Source organism: Natator depressus, chromosome 1 (assembly GCF_965152275.1).
Source record: "Natator depressus isolate rNatDep1 chromosome 1, rNatDep2.hap1, whole genome shotgun sequence".
Lineage (NCBI taxonomy): Eukaryota > Metazoa > Chordata > Testudines > Cheloniidae > Natator > Natator depressus.
Window position 1 is genome coordinate 115,960,866 of NC_134234.1, and position 13,146 is coordinate 115,974,011.

General features: G+C 41.9%; 1 protein-coding gene across 4 annotated transcripts in view; it reads right to left on the reverse strand.

Annotated features, from left to right (window-relative positions):
* Positions 1-13,146, reverse strand: part of MAP4K4 (mitogen-activated protein kinase kinase kinase kinase 4) — a 241,511-nt gene that overhangs the window by 117,928 nt on the left and 110,437 nt on the right. The gene's annotated exons all lie outside the window — the stretch shown is intronic.

A 13,146-nucleotide genomic window follows, 5' to 3' on the forward strand; every position in this document is an offset into this window, starting at 1 on the left:
ACCTCTTCCCTAACCATAGCACTAATGATCTATTTTGGGGATTGCCTATTGGAGCAACTTCCTGCTGAAGAAAGCCAGTGCTGAGAACTGGAGATTAAGCCTGTAGTGCTTTTATAAAGACGGTATTGATGATCTTTGCAGATTTCTTCTGTGGTGGCTGATGACCTTTCTCCCCAGGATACTATATGGGAAGATCTTAGATACAGCTGAATGTGTGTCAGTGACACACTTCAAGCACCTAGCTATGGAGGATTTGGACACTTTCAGGCCCAGGCTATTCAGGTGAAAAGAAACAAGAGAGTGTTTCCTGAACGGATCATTTGCACTAAGATAAATCTGCACAGCATCTTCACAGTTCTTCTCACACCTTGCATGCATCATATGCTGCTTCTTTTGGATTCTGAGGAATTGGGCAAAACCAAGGGAGAACATTTTCCTTTGAGGTACAAAAGGGAGCGTTAACTTGGTTACAAGTTAGCTTGGCCCATGGAAAATTACCTTATTCTTGCATATCAGCACTTCCGGTCATAAAATCTACATCTAGGGTTTGGTTTTAAGACCGCAGTTTAGGTAGAGACTTTCATATGCAACCTCTCATATGTTCTGTTTTGTAAAGGAACGCCATCAAGGGAGTCATACTAGATACTTCTCTCTCATTAACAATTAAAATGCCATTTTACATTTATATACATACAGCTGCACACACGCCTTTGAAAAAACAGATCACACCAGATAATCTGAAATGTACACTACAATTTTTGTAGGCCCATAACCTAAGGAAAGTGCCAACAGGAGGTTTTTAAATGCCTAAAAGTTGTTTCTTTGTTCCACTCTGGATGGGTTCCCACAGCTACAGCTTCTCCACATAAAAGGAATACACTAGGCTTGTTTCTTTTTAAATTATCTACTTCCTCTTGTTTTAACGACATTGCTGGAAAACATCTTTGATCAAAAGAATGCTACTGGGACAGAAGACCGGATACTGGGCTCGTTCAATCATTGGTATAGCCATTCTTATGTTACTTATATGGAGAAGGGGGAGAAACAACTGAAAAGGAGAGGATGAGAGAATGGAGACTGATTCCACAATGAAATGCTACGTGATATACGGTAATCATGATGTATGGTGAATGTGTCCCATTTAAAGAGACATCAACTTAAAACAAAAAATCCATCTGAATATTTTTAAACTACTGTAACAAGGAAAATTTAAGATTACTGTAACAAAGGGGCTAATGATTATTCTTCTTTGATTTCCCCTCCTCCCCCACGTTTGCTTACTTTGTGCATTTAGCAGTACTTTGGATACAGCAAGTTTCACTGTTTCCCCTCTATAGTTAGCCAGTTTTCACTGTGTAGATCTTTCACACAGCAAAAGGGGAATTTTTCAGAAATAAGGAATGTAATTATAAAAATCATAAAACTTTGGCTGGAGGGACTCTGGGGCAGGTGTAGTTCAAGAACTACAATTAACAAAAAAAAGTTTAAGACTGACTAGATTTCACATTAATATAAGGAAATGAATTCCCAATCCTGAACCCTCATTCCACACCCCAAGACTAAGGCCCCATCTACACAAAAATAACCACATTTAAAGCGTTTGGGCTACAATAATTAGTTTACTACTTATTCTTGCCCACATGGACAAAATAAACATGTTATAAAACTGTGTTATAGCCTAGGTGCCTACCAGAATTCAATCTGGTTCTCTAACCTGGTTATAACAGGTTTTTATTCTGGCAAGAAAACACATGTAGCATTTTATGGCCACCTTGTCTTGACTACTCTAGGAAAATGATATATCTAATTCGCCACCCATGGAGAAGCTGCAATGTAGAGTAGACAGTACAGCCTGTTTAAAAAAAAAAAAAAAAAGAGGGAGGGTAGGGGGGAGAATTTAGCACAAATATTCACACAAGAACTTTCTGGTTTTAGTCAACAAAATTTCAAAGTTTGACATTTTTTCTACTAGCTCAGGAGACAGAACTCTGAATTTGACAACACAATAGTACCAAACCTCACATTACTGCTACTCCTGGTAGAGATGCACCATCATTAGCACAATGGCAGGAGATTTCTCAAAATAACGTTAGTGTAGGCACAGCCCTTAAGCGGAGTTATATGGCCTGACTGTGAAAGCTAACTCCTTTCTAAACTGCAGCATCCATCAATGAAGAGTTTGAATTTTCCCACTGTAGGTGTAACCAAGTACTAAAGCCGAGATCCTGCAGAACGCGGAGCGGCAGCGGCGTGCTCAGGGGAGCGGACGGAGGCAAGCTGGGGTGGCGGGGGCACATTTCTAGGGGCGGCAGGACTGGCACCAGAACGCCGCCTCTAGAAATGTGCGGCCCCAAGCCCCTGCTTGTTTTGCTGGTGCCTAGAGACGGCCCTGCCTTCTCCATAGTTGTGCTTTGCATTGTCCACAGCTTCCCACATGATTCTTCTTCAGTCACCCTGATGGTGCTTAATTTGTGCCAGGGCTGAGCCCCAGCACCTTTAGGAGTGGCAGTTCAAAGCCCTGGCACCTGTGGGCCACTTGCCCCCTCAGTTATGAATGTAAAATAAATTGCTTGAGGCAGCACTTCTTTCATTACAAATTAAGCACGGCACCCTAAGCTCCCCAACACCCAACAGCTTATTCCACCAGTGGCACCCTCTCCTCATTTTCACTTAGACTCCCCCATTGCTATGGACACCTTTCCAGCTGCTGACTAGTCTTCTTGCTCCCCAGTTCAGACTTCTTTAGCATGACAGCCTTGCTATCCATCCCAGAACTCTGAACAGATACTGAACACATGTCCTCTTTAGCAACTGGCTCCAGTATTGCAATGGGAAAGTTATTTGGAATATGTCCAAGATCCAAATAACTGACTAGATTCAGTTGTTAAATTGGTTCTCTTTGTTGAGGAATAAAATCATTGTTTCCACTAGTTGGGTTCTTTTCACCGTTGAGGGAAAAATCTGTCTTGAATTAACTTAATTCTACTGTGTATCAACTATGAAATGACAGATGAATATCCATCTGCCACAAAAGGATTGTGATATAACTTCAGCGTTGTGAGCTTCACTGAACGATCTAATATGCAGAGAAGTCTCTTTGTGACAATGGATGCCCTTGTTTGAACAGAAGTATCACACACAATTTGTGGAGCAGAGCTAAACAGGGGGATCCAGTAAGTTGGTACAGGGATGTTCAGGGCTCCAGCAAAGAATAGCCCCATATAGATGTCAGTTAACATGCAGATTGTGCAAGCATTGCTCTGTTAATTGGCTGAGCCTCTGACACAACTGCAAAGAGATCAATTGCCATAGTGAGCAGTGATGATGGGGGAGGGGGTGGGGGAGTTATATTGCTCAGGACTGGTGAAGAAGCGGGGTTAGATCTGAATTGGCTAATGGTAACAATTAATTATACAAATACTCTTTTCAGAGTTGTCCAATTGGCAGCAGAGCCATGTTACTTTTTGTAACCCCTTCTCCAAAATGATACTTTAAGGCTGGATGGACCATACTGCCCCGCTTTCTAAACTTCCTCGCAACTTAAGAGAAGTTTCCAGAAATTTCTTTGGACTCAAACTGAAAGTAACTTTGGAACAAATTAGACTAGGAGAGAGGTATGTGTGGACTTCAGGAGAGTGTGGTTTGGAAAGGATGCAGACTGAGTGCTCTCCCTATCCTCCTCCATGTCATAATTCTTAAAGCTGAAGTTGCCCATCCAAGAATTGTACAACCCTCTACAAACAACAAGCAAGCCTCTCATCCTTTGGAGGTCAGCAATCAGATACGACTGCAACAAACACCTGGATACATAAGCATTACAGATGGGCAAACTCAGACCTGATCCACATTAGGAAGTAGGAACATATCAGTATGGTTGTCAGCAACTGTGAGAGCTGAATTAAGGCTAAAAGCAAATTTACCTGTAAAGCACAGACAATCTGGCAGCACAATGTATTAAAATCTCATTCCATGGGCAAGTTAGTGATAGAAAAGTAGGGGAGAAGTCATTTGAGTTGTAGAAATCTACAGAATCATAATTTCAATGGTGTCACCCTCTGTGGCGTGGCATGGCAAGGGCGCTGCCCCCCAGCTCCCAGCTCCAGGTCCTCTGGTTAGTGGAAAAGTTTGATAATACAATGTCATTGGAAATGGGACAAGTTGAGTATCATTCGAAAGCCCTCTCCCACAAACACAATTGAAAAAAATGGATTTGTTTCGTCTGGAGAAGAGAAGACTGGGGGGACGGGGGGGACATAATAGTTTTCAAGTTCATAAAAGGTTGTTACAAGTAGGAGAGTGAAAAATTGTTCCCGTTAACCTCTGAGGTTAGAACAAGAAGCAATGGGCCTAAATTGCAGCAAGGGAGGTTTAGGTTGGACATTAGGAAAAACTTCCTAACTCTCAGAGTGGTTAAGCACTGGAACAAACTGCGTAGGGCGGTTGTGGAATCTCCGCCATTGAAGGTTTTTAAGAACAACTTAGACAAACAACTGCCAGGAATGGCCTAGTTGTTAAGTACTCATGCCTTGAGTGAAGGGGACTGGACTAGATGACCTATTGAGGTCCCTTCCAGTCTTACACTTCTATGATTCTGTGATTAGCTGAAAGATTGATTTGGAAGCACATATTATTTCACACAAAACTGGTGTCATAATCCATCCTCCAAGACCCAAGAGGGTAGTTTTAGATGTGCTCAATGATCCCAGAGCTATTCCACTTCTTAATAATTTGTCCTCTTAGTAGCAGGTATAAATTCACCCCTCATCAGGGGCAATTCTTCTCCATTTGTCTGTTTCTGGGAAAACATTCACCAATGTAGTTCGGCAAGTGTGGTAATGCTGGTCTTCAAATGGTAAACTCAGCATATGAACTCCTCCCCATGTATTTATGAACTTATCAGTGACTCTCTTGGCCATCCCAAGGACCTTCAGAGCAAGGAGAGAGTCTTCAGAGGCTGAATCAAATGTTCTTTCCAGCCAACCTTCCAGTAGCATGACATCCTGAAAAGGCGTGAAAGCCTGGCAGTGCAGCGGCTGTCAGTGGTCCGAGTTGTAGGAAAACACCTGAGGGATATACAGCAATTCCGTTTCCCAAAAGCAAGCACAAAAACAGAATCTTGGAATGGGGTGGCACCCACCTCTCACAAGTGCCCCCTTTTGGTCAGGTGTGTTTTTTCTGTTTGAAACAGGGATGGCACTCACCTCCCCAGCAGCTCAGCCCTCTGACCGAGTCACACATGCTGTCCCCCCTTCCAGGGTACACAGTCTCTAGTTCTTTCTCACGGCCATGGTATGGGGCCATAGCACTAAGGCTTCCCCAGGAGGCACTACCTTCTTTAACAGCCCAACAGGGGCCATCTTGACACCCTTGGTCGGTGTCTTTTCAGCAACACTCACATGGGCTCAGTCTTCAACCAGACCAGCAGGGCTCATCATGGTACCCTCGCCCTGTCTGGCTAGGTTCTGGGCTCAGACCCCTGGGCTCAGCCTGCAGGGCAGCCTGCCTGCACTGACCTGTCTATGGTCCTGTTGCTCTTCCAGCCAGACAGGCACCCATTCCTCCTCCTTCGAGCTCCAGGGAGCAACTGACTGCTCTGCTTCTTCCTTTTATATGGTTCTTCTGAACCCTGATTCATTGCTCCAACAGCCCCTCTGCGTGGCTGCTCCCCTGTAGCCTCTCTAGGCTGACTGGAGCAGTTCTCTACTCTTTTCGGGGGCGGGGTGAGGCAGAGCCACGAGGCCTCCAGCAGAGAGACTCCAGACCTAGTCCACCCTGTAACAGGAAGTCTTGAGTAGCATCTCACAGAGTGCACTAGAACATCTGTTTCTTGTGCAAAAATGGGATTTAGTGGTACTTCTCTATGCAGCACTGATGGCATGCAACATAATTTTAGTGGCAGCCTCTGCTGAACAGTGCAAGGCAGCTGCTTCATTATGCTATGTGACGATGAAATTCTTTGCATGCTGGAGCATTTTTCCTGCAAGGTGCGAGTCCGAGTCAGCAGCTTCTTTATTGTGACACTGGAGATATTCGTGGAGTCAGTGGTTTTGTGTTGGACAGGTGCAACAACATAGTCTTTCTAGTAATATTTTTTAACTGATTCCTCTGCATACGAGTCAAACATGAGGTGGATTTTGTCATATGTCTAGCATTTTCGCTGTAGCCTCACAATAAAGTGTTCGGCCAAATCTCGGCAGGTGTTAACAGTTTCTGGTTTGTTGCGAGCTTGACAAGATCGTTAATGATTGGTATGCTGAAAGGCCTCTGTTGGCATAAGGTACTTAGTCACATTGTCAGTAGGTGCTGGCTTAGGAAGACCATATGAGGTGTGTGTTAGTTTGCTTTTCGCCATGCACATATGCATTGTTCCGTCACACTCAAACGTCAATTGTGATACCATGGAGAACTCGTAATTTCCCAAAGTCTCACACAGATCAACATCTTGCCGTCATCTGGACACAACCAGTAGATGAGCAAACAATGACCCCTCTACGTTTAGCTCTTTAATAGTCCCTGCCACTTTCACTCTGACTTTCTTTGCATTCGAGCACAGCTTTAGTCTGTTCTTCAGATCAACGGAGCCTTGGATAATTCTTTGAGTTTTGAAGGCTTCATACAAGTCATGACCCAAAATATCTATTCAACTGACATCTTTAGCGATCTCATGACTGAAGAGTACTTTCATCATGATTATTAATGAGCTCCAGTCTGCCACTCACAAATGGGTTGCCAGTGCAAGCAAGCTCATCCAGTAGCTTTAAAATTGCTCCTTCTTGGACAGCAGCTAATGAGTCTAGATGGTGCTTGGTTGTTTTTGGGGAAGTCATCCCACCCATGTTTAATGTTTTGTTCAAATCATGATGAAGCTCTGGGTATGTCAGGAAAGAGCATTTGGATGCTGTGTTATCCCCCACAGGCTTTCACCGCTCTGTTTTCATGTTCTAGGGCTTCATCTAAGCCAAGTGCACAGAAGGGAACTGGTGACCTTTTAACAACCCAATTTCCTTTTTGAAATTCCTCCCATATGTGATTAATACCACTGAACCGCTTCTTTTTTTTGCCGATGATGACAAATCAACTTGAAGCACTCCTTCCATTTATAGCAATCTGTAACATTTTAAAAAATTAATCAGATATCACGTTCTGAGCATTAACTTGAGAATCACACTACTATCAGTCAAGGGCCACAATTTAACTTTCTCAGGGCTAAGTGTTTGCCCTGCCCTTTCCCTTTATTAACTTGCCCACAGAATTACACATGTTGCCAGACTTCAAGGACTAACTGTGATCAATGTCTGATCAGCTAGCTATGATAAAATCAGCTGAAACTGTGGTGAACCTGGTATGGCCTTGTCTACCCTCACAGTTAAACCACGTTCAGCTAGCACAACAGCTAACAACCATTCTACAACTACGTTAGAAGCAAAAGGAAGACCAAGAACAGGATAGGCCCATTACTCAATTGGGGGGTGGGAGGGGGAATAATAACAGAAAATGTGGAAATGGCAGAGGTGCTTAATAACTCGTTTCGGTTTTCACCAAGAAGGTTGGTGGTATTTGGATGTCTAACATAGTGAATACCAGTGAAAATGAGAAAGGATCAGAAAAGGCTAAAATACAGAAAGAACAAGTTGAAGACATCTAATTTGTCTAAGTAATTTTAAGTCACCACGGCCTGATGAAATGCATCCTAGAATACTCAAGGAGCTGGCTGAGGCAGTATCTCAGCCATTAGCAATTATCTTTAAAAAGTCATGGACGACGGGGAGAGATTCCAGAAGACTGGAAAAGAGCAAATACAGTGCCAATCTATAAAAAGGGAAATAAGGACAATCTGGGGAATTACAGACGAATGAGCTTCACTTCAGTACCCAGACACACAATGGAGCAAGTAATCAAGCAATCAATTTGCAAACACCTAGAAGGTAATAAGGTGAAAAGTAACAGTCAGCATGGATTTGTAAAGAACAAATTGTGCCAAACCAACCTGATAGCTTTCTTCAACAGGGTAACAAGCTTTGTGGATAGGGGGAAGCGGTAGACATGGCATATCTTGACTTTAGTAAAGCTTTTGATACTGTCTTGCATGACCTTCTCATAAATAAACTAGGGAAATACAGCCCAGATGGAGCTACTATAAGGTGGATGCATAACTGGTTGGAAAACCGTTCCCAGACAGTAATTATCACTGGTTCATAGTTATGCTGGAAGGATGTTAATGAGTGGGGTCCCACAGGGATCAGTTCTGGGTCCGGTACTGTTCAATTTCTTCATCAATGATTTAGATAATGGTAGAGAGAGTACACTTATAAAGTTTGCAGACAATATCAAGCTGGGAGGGGTTGCAAGTGCTTTGGAGGATAGGATTAAAATTCAAAATGATCTGGACAAACTGGAGAAATGATCTGAAGTAAATAGGATGAAATTCAATAAGGAGAAATGCAAAGTACTCTATTTAGGGAGGAACAATCAGTTGCACACATACAAAATGGGAAATGACTGCCTAGGAAGGAGTGCCGCAGAAAGGGATCTGGGGGTCATAGTGTACCACAAGCTAAATATGAGTCAACAGTGTAACGCTGTTGCAAAAAACATGAACATCATTCTGGGATGGATTAGCAGGAGTGTTGTAAGCAAACACAGAAGTAATTCTTCTGCTCTACTCTGCTCTGATTAGGCCTCAACTTGAGTATTGTGTCCAGTTCTGGGCGCCACATTTCAGGAAGGATGTGGACAAATTGCAGAAAGTCCAAAGAAGAGCAACAAAAATTATTAAAGGCCTAGAAAACATGACCTATGAAGGAAGATTGAAAAAAACTGGGTTTGTTTAGTCTGGAAAAAAGAAGACTGAGGGGGAACATGATAACAGTTTTCAAGTATGTAAAAGGTTGTTACGAGGGGGGGGGGATTCTTAACCTCTGAGGATAGGACAAGAAGCAATGGGCTTAAATTGCAGCAAGGGAGGTTTAGATTGGACATTAGGAAAAACTTCCTAACTGTCAGGGTGGTTAAGCACTGGAATAAATTGTCTAGGGAGGTTGTGGAATCTCCATCATTGGAGATTTTTAAGAGCAGATTAGACAAACACCTATCAGGAATGGTCTAGATAATACTTAGTCCTGCCATGAGTGCAGGGGACTGGACTAGATGACCTCTCAAGATCCCTTCGAGGCCTATGATTTTATAGTCTGCCACTGTTAAATTGTGTAGTGTAGACCACAAAAAGAGGATAAGCAGCTTGTCTACAGTAGTACACAAAGGCAGTGGCAAAGTTGGTGAGAGAACCTAGATCTCCTAACCCAGTTCTATATTTTCACTATGTAAATGCAAGAGATTTGACAAGTGTTTCTGCCACTGGCTGCTTACATTTTTGTGTTGGACATGGGGAAGGGGAAAAAAAAGAGGGGCAATAAAAATAATCCAACTTTTCCTTTACAAATCAGCAAGGTATCTTATCCAGTCATTTACTTGCATAGTTTTATACAGTAACTCCTCACTTAATGTTGTAGTTATGTTCCTGAAAAATGCTACTTTAAGCGAAACAATGTTAAGCAAATCCAGTTTGTTCATAAGAATTTATGTAAATAGAGGGGGTTAGGTTCCAAGGAAATTTTTTTCACCAGACAAAAGACACTATATACATATACAATATAAGTTTTAAATAACTGTAAACAAATTAATACCGTACTCAGCAATGATGATTGTGAAGCTTGGTTGAGGCAGGGGCATACCTAGGTCAGGGCGTGAGGGCTTGTCCCGCTCCATCCGCCCGGCGCTCCTGCCGGGGAGCGGGGTCTTCCCAGTCCGCCTGCCCAGTGCTTCTGCCAGGGAGTGGGGTCGGGGGCTTGCCTGCTCCCCATGTGGAACGCCGGGCAGGCAGAGCAGGGCAGGAGTGCCCCAGCAGGAGTGCTGGGCGGGTGGAGCAGGGCAAACCAAACAATCTTATAATGGAACATTGTGTGACTTTAAACCAGTACGTTCTCTAATACATCGCCAACCTAATAACAAAACAATGCTAACTGGGACGACTTTAAGTGAGGAGTTCAGTGTAGTCAATACAGTAACAAGTCAGGGAACGCTGGACACGTGATCTCAGAGTTGCTGCTGTCAAAAAGGCATGTGAAAAACTTTCACAAGTCAAGTCCAGCAGGGACCCAAAAATGGGGGGGCAGGGGGAAGGAGGAGCAATGTCAGGTATATGACAGACAGACAGACACAGGAGAAGTAATTTGGTACAGTGATTGTATGTTTCACTCAAAACCATAAAAGGAAGCATAAAAGAAAGTGTCTCCTACTCAAGAATAAGATTTATTCCTGGAGAGATCAATACAGAAAGTCCCTGAAAGAGTTAAACAGCTATCAAAAATGGATACAACAGATACAACTAACAAACAATTCAGATACAAGCAGGTTTGCAAGGTACATTTTGCTAAGTTTAAAAGGTTCTTGCTTTATATGAAAATGAGTGGATTCAAATCAAACAATGACCATCAAACTTTAATCATAATTAAATCATATTTGATATTAATACCAGTCATGCTTAATTTGATACGCTAGATGAATACACTACAGTAATATCCTACAGGTCAAAAACGCATGACAATGTGATGCCAGGGCCTGTAAGTGCAGTTAGGGGGGTGACCAGCATGAAGTACCATCTGTCCAAGTACAGTCATTTCTAAAACATGTGTCTGGTAAGGAACATAGAATCTGCAATGGAATGATCAAAAAGACTGACTGTGAGGACTTTTTTTGAAAAGTTATTTTCCCACACATATACACATAGCCTGCGATACACAAGAGATAGATAAAATATGATACAGTCCTGAAAATAATTTTTAAAATATGCATATGCTAACAGTTCATACATCTTTACCTTTTAGGGCAGTTAATTCCCTCCAGCTGCAGAGTATCTTTTAGTTCATAAACACGGCTTAAGCTTGTTTTGTATTTTTATTTCCTATTGAAATGTTCTATGCACCAGTAAGAGCTCTCTCATCCTATATCCACTGCTGCTCCAACAGTAAAAAGTGAAAGTGTGAGCTATAAACCTGATTTAAAAAAAAATAAATAAGTTGCAAGTTTTGTTTGTTTGTTTTAAAAGCCAGGCATTTCTGTATAAAACAGTGCTTGTGTTTCAATACTATGACTAACTAGTCTCAAAAAGAAATTTCAGCGTCTAATCTGACATGGGATTTTCAGCCCACAATGTTTTCCTTTTTCAAAATTAAATCTAAACAAGGCACAGCAACATAAGCATTGAACCAAGAACAACATTTTTACAGCTCTGTGTAAGGTTTGAGCTGCACAATTTCCATTTACTTTAGCGGGCATTGTATGACTCTATTTCTTTGCACTGATCAAAAAGCTACGTTCACTTTAAATTGAAAGTTACTGACAATTGGTTTGTCAAAACCTTATGGCCCAGTCCCACAGCTTAGCAACTCCACACGGTATTAACTCACAGCAGCAGAGAATGTTTGCAGGATTGGGCCTTTATTATTTACAAGTTGAAGTTTGGCTATGTGTTGCTGTCAGGTATCTTGAACATTTTTACCTTCTTAAATCTTCAGCAAAGCATTAATTAGAGCAAGGTGATTAAAAAGAAGGCAATTTGTGTGGTCTCCTATTCTCTACAGAGTACGGATAAAATCATCACTTATGTCCATCCATGCCACCAGTCAGATTGAAAAAGTTCTGGTCTTGAAGCAGATCGACAAGCTCAATAGTAACGCTTTTACCAGCAAAACTAACACTGTTAGAGCTGTAGTACAGCAATCATACTGATCCCAATCCCTGCAGTTAAGTTTGTAAAACAGCTTCCATTCAAATCCCATTTGCACATATGCACCCACAGTTCTTTAACCCAGCAACCTCTGGAATTTACAAGTCCAGCTATGGAAGAAGGATGAGATTCTAAATATGAGAAACCCAATGTCTTCAGAGCAAAGAGCAGTGATGGAAGATGCTTAGCCCAACACTGAAGAATGTACAGCGTCTCTGTAACCTCCACAAACCTACTACATTGGAACAAAGAACTTACAAAGTCTATTGGGGAAGCCTGTGATACTTGCAAGCTCCAACAAGCTAGTATCTCAAAATTTTCTCCTCCCTTCCTTCTTCCCCCACACCCCCAACAGTCTAGGGCTGTTAAGTGAAAACAGTGTTTCTACAGTATTAAGGTTGCAAAATCAAGCACTCAAAAGAAGAAAAAATTCTATAGCTAAGGCATCTCCCCCTAACATTAACTCAGTCGCAATGTACATGACTAATTTTTTTCTACTGTTTTCTTTGTTTAATGTAACCTTTCGATCCAAACTGCTAGTTATTAATGCATGCCATAAAAAGAGATCTAGGATGTGTAGCATAATCAAATTCAGGTTGTGGAAGAACCCTTAATTTTGTAATAACCTGATTTGTGAGTATTTGCTGTACTGATACTATCATCTGCCATTAAAGAGCACTCGCTCTAAGTCAACGCACCCTAGTATTCCCTGCTTTGCCTACATGCTGACTATAGCGAATACAACCGTGCCCCTTCACAAAGGCACCCTTGGACAATCTTACAGCTGAAAATTGATTTTTATTAGCCCGTTTTATGAAGAAAGCATGTCTAGCTCTTGGCAGACATAACAGCTTAACTTAAGATCAGCAGTCTCACTCTGATACAATCACACGGAGATCCAGAGACATAACTGAAGTCCTATCAGTTAACATATCCCTGGCTGCTGCTTTATACATTTTTTAAATGGTTTAGCCATAAGGCTCTAATCCACCCTCCTGGGATCCTGTGTCCAAGGTAACACGTCCAGTTGGGAGTGTGCACGCATGCATGTGTCAAAACATAAAACGAGTAGCAATCTTCTTAACAAATTAATATGTCTAAGGTGTACATTTACTTGTAACATAATCGTTCTGCTGATTAAAGACTCTGCTTTGTGTACAGCCCACCATGAGCTTTGATGCATTTTTTTAAAAAAATAACCATAGGAGATGAATGGGGTTGAGAACAGTAGGATGCTTGGTTTGATGATGGGCTCTTCAGAGGCTGCTCAGCCAGCATAATGCTACTGAACCACATACAAAGATTTTGTCCAATTCTAAATCTGAAGTCTATGTGATAACTGCATATAGAATTCAATACAA